This window comes from Solanum pennellii, chromosome 1, assembly GCF_001406875.1.
Source record: "Solanum pennellii chromosome 1, SPENNV200".
Lineage (NCBI taxonomy): Eukaryota > Viridiplantae > Streptophyta > Magnoliopsida > Solanales > Solanaceae > Solanum > Solanum pennellii.
Genome location: NC_028637.1, coordinates 35,421,913 through 35,429,691, shown reverse-complemented (window position 1 = coordinate 35,429,691; position 7,779 = coordinate 35,421,913). Strand labels below are relative to the sequence as shown.

Genomic DNA, 7,779 nt, shown 5'->3' with positions numbered 1-7,779 from the left:
GCGGTATTCTTAGATGGGTAGAATCGACTCAAGAACTTCTTTGTGAGACCATATGAAGAAGTGATGGAGTTTGGTGGTTCAAAGTATAACAATCATCTAGCAGCTCCTAATAACGAGTATGGGAAAATTGTTAGTCTCACATAGTCCGGTGAGACTCCAAGGGGAATGTAGGTATCAGTGACCTCCATAAAGTTCCTAATGTGAAGTTGAGGATTTTCATAGAGGAGACCACTGAATTTAACATTAGTAGTAAGAATATGCACCATACTTGTCTATAATTCAAACCTCACCCTTAGTGGAGGTTTCCTAGTACTCGATGCCAAATTAGCGATGACTGAGGCTGCCATAGCTCGCACTCCTCATGCTAAAATGATAGGGACATGAGGGGGTATTTATTGATTATCAACATTCTTCGGATTTTTTGGGACCCTTGGGTTATTCACATCTTCCGGATTATCTTGATGATCATCACATTATTTCCCAGATGTCCTAACCTTAATTCTCCTCGATTCATCTCTTACCAGATGCAGAAAATCTTTCAAGTTTGTTATAAGGATAAAAAATATCTCCATTGTTAGCAAGACTTGAAAGGCAAATCTCTTTAATAAACAAGCTAAGATCAAGTAATTAATCCCTAAATATTATAATTTTAGACTTAAGAAAATTGAATATTAATCAATTTCTAAGTCCCCGACACCGCCACCCAAAACTTGTTCCTCCCCAATATACACTCAAGTCCACATGGTCGCGCAAGTAATATAGTTTCTTTTGAAACTAGTTATCATTCTCAAGAGACTTATGATCAACTTATATTAAAACTTAATTCCACAACTAAAGAGATAAGTAACTACTCAATCGGTTTATTATTTTATGATTAACTAATACAATTATTGATTGAATTTAAAATAAACAATATATTACAACTTTCATGTAATATAATTAAAAGCATTTGAAGAGCTACAACATATAACGAATTTCATGCATCATAAGATTTGCTTAGGTCTAACTTCAGTCGTTAAATTACTAGTATATAGGGTTGATAGTATGATCCGGGTTAACCACCTTTCATCATCTATCCCTGTTATCTATCTAACTAAATCGTTGAGCGAAGATAATTAAACTAATTGGCGATCATTTAAATTCATCCTATTTTGTAATCAAGCAAGGTGTTTGCGTTTTGGGCGTCACTCCTGAACACTCATAACCTCAAGTTAATGGGTTGACTGAAGTCTCTATATTCTCTTGTGTATCTAACCTCTCCTATGGTAAATTCAAAATTAGACACTAAATTTATTCCTACATGGCAAGTCATGAAATAGTAAAACAAAAATACAAAATAAATTTGAATTGACAACTGAAGATTAATTCATTAAGCTTCAAATAATCAACAATTAATTTGTAGTTTCAGCCACTAGCGCATTTTGATACTCATGTTCATTGTTATCAAGAAATGATAATTTTTCATAGAAAAAATTCTCAAAATAGAAAAGTTAAGATGATTACGAACATGATTCTTGCCCTTGCACACTAAACAAATGTCGAACTCTCACAATGGATGCCCTAGGATCTATTTTTAGTAGCAGATAAATTTCAAAACAAATCCTATTCATGTTAAACTCCAAGTTAATGTTTAAAAATTGGGAAAGTCGGAGTTCGCTTGGGGCAACGCACCTCCATCGCGCCTAGTACATTCTAGTACTGAGGTGTTGCTTAGCGCGGCGCGCCATCATCGCTCCTGAATAGTTTCTAAGATCCTAAATCCTTGCCGCGCCGCGCCTCAACAATGGCTCTAATCGTCAAGTCCTTGCGTAGCGCGCCTGCCAGTACTCCTCGCCTGGGTGCTTCCACACTTGGTCATTTTTCACGTTTGTCTGTCTTTCTTGTTTTTCTTCGCTCCATCTCCAATATCTTTGAGAGTTCCTAAAATTAGTAATCATGTGTGTAAGTGCTTAATCAACACAATAAACCACAAAATCAATTCAATAACTAAATATCTTCCTTTATCAACACTAAAATATGGGCAATTATAGACTGCTTAGGCATATAAATATGCCTAAGATCAATATTCTTTCAACCTATATTACTAAGATATGTGAAACATATAACAAATAATATAAAAAAAAATAAAGAAGAAAATCGAGCCCACTAAATGTATAGTGTGTCCTTATTGTGTGAAAATTGCTTATTGTGACTTATCGAAAAAGTAACAACCATTTGGAGATATTAAGTCATTACCTTTCATATACCTGATAATCTTACGGACAAGTCACGATTTTTCATAAAAGTCGCAACTCTTAAGAAAAAATAATTTTTCGTAAAAATCACAACTCTTCATAAAAGTCATAAATATTTTTAAAAGTTATAACTCTTTATTTTTCATTTATTTAACTTTTCATATTCCATTTACATAACTTTTCATTTTCCATTCATAACTTTTTAAACTCAACAGTCACAAATATATCTTCGTTTTTATGTACAAAAATATTAGACTTGAATCCTTCCCTATATATAGACCCCCAGTCTACCTTCTCTCATAAATTTGTTCGTGACTTATTTAAGATTTTAGAACGAAAATAAAAAAGTCCATTGTGCAACTTTAGAAAATGATATTATAGGGACACTTGCATCACTATTAATCTAGAGCAGTGAGTATTATTTACAATTTTATTTCAATATTCTAAGAATATTTCATATAAGGCATACACCTATGGTCTTGACCCTCATGTGTCAATTTTTAAAATATAAAATCACCAATTTCGATTTAACCAATGTTGAGCGCTCCATCATATTATATACCCTCCAAATGTCATGGAATGTTATGTGTTAGAATGAGATAATTTGTCTTCAATAATTTTTTTCAAGCGATCATTCAAATTATGTCTTTTAATAACCTAGTGGAGTAAACTTATCTTTAAAAAAAATTCATCCAAATATTTTAATGGGGGGAAAAATTCAAGGGTGGCGTTTAAAAAGATCAGACGTGCAAACTATTTCTCCTTATTAGATCCTTCTACTAAACTAGCTAGCTTTTGAGATTGTTTAAATATTTATCAATATTAGGTCCATTTTCATACAGAAATATGGGTATAGTGGTAATCCAACAATGTATGAGTCGCATTGGAGAAAAATGGGGAACAAATGTGACTAAACATTCAATGGTAATGATTCATTGAGTTATTTTACTAATGGTAAGAGCTTGTGTTGGTTTTTGTAGTCAAAACTAGAAGAAAAAATTAAAAGGATGCACAATGATATTTGAAAAACAATTGTAGATGTCATCTTTCTGCTACTAATCAAGTTGAGCCAATCAATGTAGTTTCAGCTACACCTTTTTTCTTTGTTAAGCGTTTATACAATATATTTTTTATTTTAATTGTAAAGTATATGGTAAATAAAATAAGTAGTCTGAAGTCATAGTTCTTGCTACATGATAGACTCAAATTACACGTCTCTTAAGAAGTATAAGTGGTTGTTGTCAAATAAGAAACTAATTGTGGTTAGGATTGATCCCACAAGGAATATGGTCTAGACTTCGGCTACTTTATTGTTGTTTATGCTTTTAGTTATGTTTACTTCCGTAAAAGGTGGGGGTAGTAATTGAAGTAATATTTGATTCATTTATAGTTTGAGTAAACAAAATTTCTAGTTTAATAATATCAATATGAGATGTAAATAGGACATATGTGATCCGCAAAAGTTCGTAATGTAGTAACCCTAATAATGCTTATTCTTTCCTAGTATTAACATGCAAGGTCTGTAAGTAAGGTATCTCAAAGCTTATTGGCCGTTCACTTAGGGAATTTCACGACACAACTTTGTCGGTGTATAGACGTATGTGTTACTAACCCTTACCATATGGGTCAAGCTATTAGATAGAGGAATATCACGATAAAGTGTTGTTTATTCCTTTTCTCATTCATTACTTTCTTGGTCGGGAAAGTAGGAATGAGGGCAGTTCTTATGTTGCACACCATTAAAAAGCAGTGAAAACGAAAGGATAAACAATACATGCATAAACAATATTTTAAATTTACTTAATTATTAGTTTTACATTATTAATTATTCATGGTTCCCATAACCCTAGTTGTGGATTTAGCTGTTCATCCTTGAGTTATAACAATTCATAATAGAGTTGATAATACAAATCATGAACTTACAAATAGGATAAATGAAATTTGGAATCTTCAACTGAAGATCAAATGCAAATATCATAAACCAAACATTAAAATTAAAATTTAAAAGTTGTCGCAAAATAATACTCAAAGCCATACAAAAACGTCTCAAAGAATGTGTAACAAACCATAAACGGAAATAACAAATATTTACAGTCGTAGACAAAGAAACAAAAGGAAGCTTAAAGAAAGCCCTTTTTAGCAGTGTCGCCGACGATTGGTCACCTATGACTTGTCACACAAATGATGGCTCGTAGGTGCCATCAGCACTCAGCAGTTGGTCAAATTTTCATCGGATGCAAATGACGGTCATGACCTAAGGCTCGTAGGTCTAGGCATGGTCCATCATGTACGATATTGTTCGTTGAGTGGAATACCTTTTATCTAAAGCTAGTGACAACCCAGTATCAACGGTTAATCATCCGACTCATGGTTAGTAGCCTCCGTGGTTCCACACTTAGTAAATTTTCTCAAAAAGTTCATCCACACCTTCCACCTACGGCTCTTCTAAAGAATGGCGGCTGTTAGGTTTGCAATCTTTTGCCAACTTACAGCTGTTTCAAGTAGTTTTAACATCACTGTTCCAGAACCTTTTTCTTGCAAAATTAGACCAAAACACCATCAAATCCAATAAAAAGAAAAGTAAAACAAATGAAGAACTCCATGTTTAATACATCAAAATTATCGTAAACTCGTAGTATATCAGTACATGTTAGATCATTAAATATAACTTTCTTTTTTCTTTTGTTGGATTTTGCATTCAAATTTCACAAGTCTATATACATCAGTTATTACTAGGCCACATTCTTGAGTATAACATAAATTAAACTTATGGGAAGAAATCATGTGACTTAATTAGTCAAATTTGACATTTTTTTATTAATTCTTATTAATTTTATTCTTTTTTCAGGCATATCCTGATGTGGTGGATTTTGTGAGGTCGGGACTGCATAAATGAGCAGGAGATGCAAGAACTTTTAAGAAAGATGGACCTTATACGGAGTTCATTACTTCTCCAAGTAATCCAGATGGGATTATTAGAGAGACTGTAGTTATTTGAGATCAAGGAAAACTAATTTAGAATTTAGCTTATTATTGGCAACAATACACTAATATTACTTCACTTGCCAACCATGATATTATGCTCTTCTCTATCTTCAAATGCATTGGCCATGCTTGTTCCAGAATTGGGTAAAATTTTCAAACATTAATTACATAAGAATCACAGAATTAAAATATTTTTCAAATTTAACCGAAAGTATATTTATGAGCTTTTATTTATCAAGAACATCATCTACTATTTTTAGCGGTTAATACACTTACAGAACTGCTGGTGACTAATTCTACACCTCAGACCTATACGTTACATAGCGACAATATTATCATTATTCATACGCTCCACTTTTTGATATGAACTTTTAGAAGTCTATAAATTTCAATTTCTCACTGACTATATCTTTTTCTGGACTAGTTGGGAACCAGTTAAGGACAATGAGTTGGCAAAGAAGATGAGAAAGTTCATGGATATTAGTAGAATTGTCGTATCAAAAGAAGCTCAACTTAGAGCTGCTACAGTTTTTCCAGTGATCATTGATATCTGTTTGGATTCTATATTGGAGAATTTGTTTGTATAGTTAGTCTATTAGTTCTGACATGTGGCTTAGGTTAAGCAAAGTTTCTATGGCCAATAACCTTGTTGTCCTCTAGAAATATCCTATTCAGTACTGCCTCTTCACGAAAGACTTTTTTTTGGATGTGATTTAAAAGTAGCATATTTTGTTGAATTGATAGAACTTAATTTGTTAATGCCAAAAAGAGTTTCCACAAAAGAAAAGGGGTAATAGTAACATTTGGTCTCATAGTTCTTGTAATTTAGCTAATTAAAGATTAGATGTATTTGATAAGATATTATATGAATGAAAATTAAAATTTAACTAACTATAGTATGACAGGAAAATGAAACAAAAAACTATTGGTGTCACAAAATTTTCAAACACTCACCTACTTGGAGGACATCAAATGTGCAATAGAGAATATTATGAAAGCAAACCTAAGTTTCTTTAGTGGTCAAGATTAGTATAGCTACATGACAATATGATCTATAACTAATTACATTTATATGCATCTCTCATCTTTATCATCACGGGAGTTATAGAGTTGAAGTGAATGTTAAACGAATAAAAAACTTTTTAACTAGTGAAATTTTAATGTTATGTAATGATTAACAAGACTGATGCAAAGGTAATATATAAGAGTTATGGCTAAAGCTATCCCTCAACTATGTCTCAAATTTAATGTACATCCTTATATTTTATAAGTGAGTAATACATAGAATTTAAATTTTGCATGTTGTCAGTTTATATGCTTATTGCATCATCAAGTAAATTAACTTGCAACAATACATAAGTTTTGAAATATTTATACAGAAGGTTCCGATGGTTAGAAACATTATGTAAAAAATTGTTTTTAAAGTATTACGTTCAATTAATTAGAAATTTTGTTTAATAAAATATTGAGGGCGTATGTACTTTATATATAATGCAAATGGCAATTCACATTTTATACAACGTACAAAAATGTTAGAAATTTAGTAAAATTACGTAGACATTTAGATATGAAAATAAAATAAATAATTATTGTATTCGAAAAATTGAAGTTGAGAAGTATTTGGCCATATTTTTACAAGAATATTTAGAATTTTGAATATATTTTGTCTGAATATAATTTAAATTGTCAATTTCTACAAAAATCACTTTACTTCACTAGCATAACCATATATTCATTCGACTTAACACAATTAATTTTTTGTTGGTCATGTGATTTTTTTTAAAAGATAGACAGAAGGATAAATCTTGCAACTTTTTGGATACTTCAAGGATCTTTTGTTTTTTAATTATATGACACAAAAATGTATTAGGTCATAATTCATGGATCAATTTAGCCAGAACTCTAATATATAATGACAAAGCAAGTAAATTACCCATATCTTAATAATGCACATGGAGATAATATTATAATATCAATTGAAGGTTACTATAGTATTTTTTTTTCTTCAAACAAATGGTGGCATGAAAAGGCAAATAAGGAAGGAGATAAACAGATTAAGAATCAAATTCTAATCAATAAGATAAAAGTCAGATAACTAACCAATTGAATCATTAAAATTCTTCGTATTTACATTTTTTTTTATAAATAATGACTTGACCATTTATTATGTGACAAAGGAAGTAAGTTGTTACAATATTAGATGAAAATGTTTGACCCTTAATAGCAATCACAATTAAGAGCGCATGCATATTGGAAATTATCATAATTATTATTATTTGAGGTTACATTAAATCGATAAATTAATATTTATTAATTTAAATAGTATTTTGTGAAAACGTAAATTTTGAACTCAAGGCCATGATAAATGATCCCAATCACAGCAATAAAATTTATGTCATTAATTTTGAATTATTCATATGAAACTAATACATGTTGAGAGGTCCATTATTAAAAAAAAAATTGTGGCTACATCCAAAAAGATAATGTTGATGATGAAGTGAAGATGATACAATACATTTGCAACTAATTATCTGTAAGGAAACACTTATCACATCTAAAA

General features: G+C 30.9%; 1 pseudogene; it reads left to right on the top strand.

Moving 5' to 3' along the window:
- Nucleotides 1–1,783: 1,783 nt before the first annotated feature.
- Nucleotides 1,784–5,936, top strand: LOC107020022 (annotated as a pseudogene).
- Nucleotides 5,937–7,779: the final 1,843 nt, after the last annotated feature.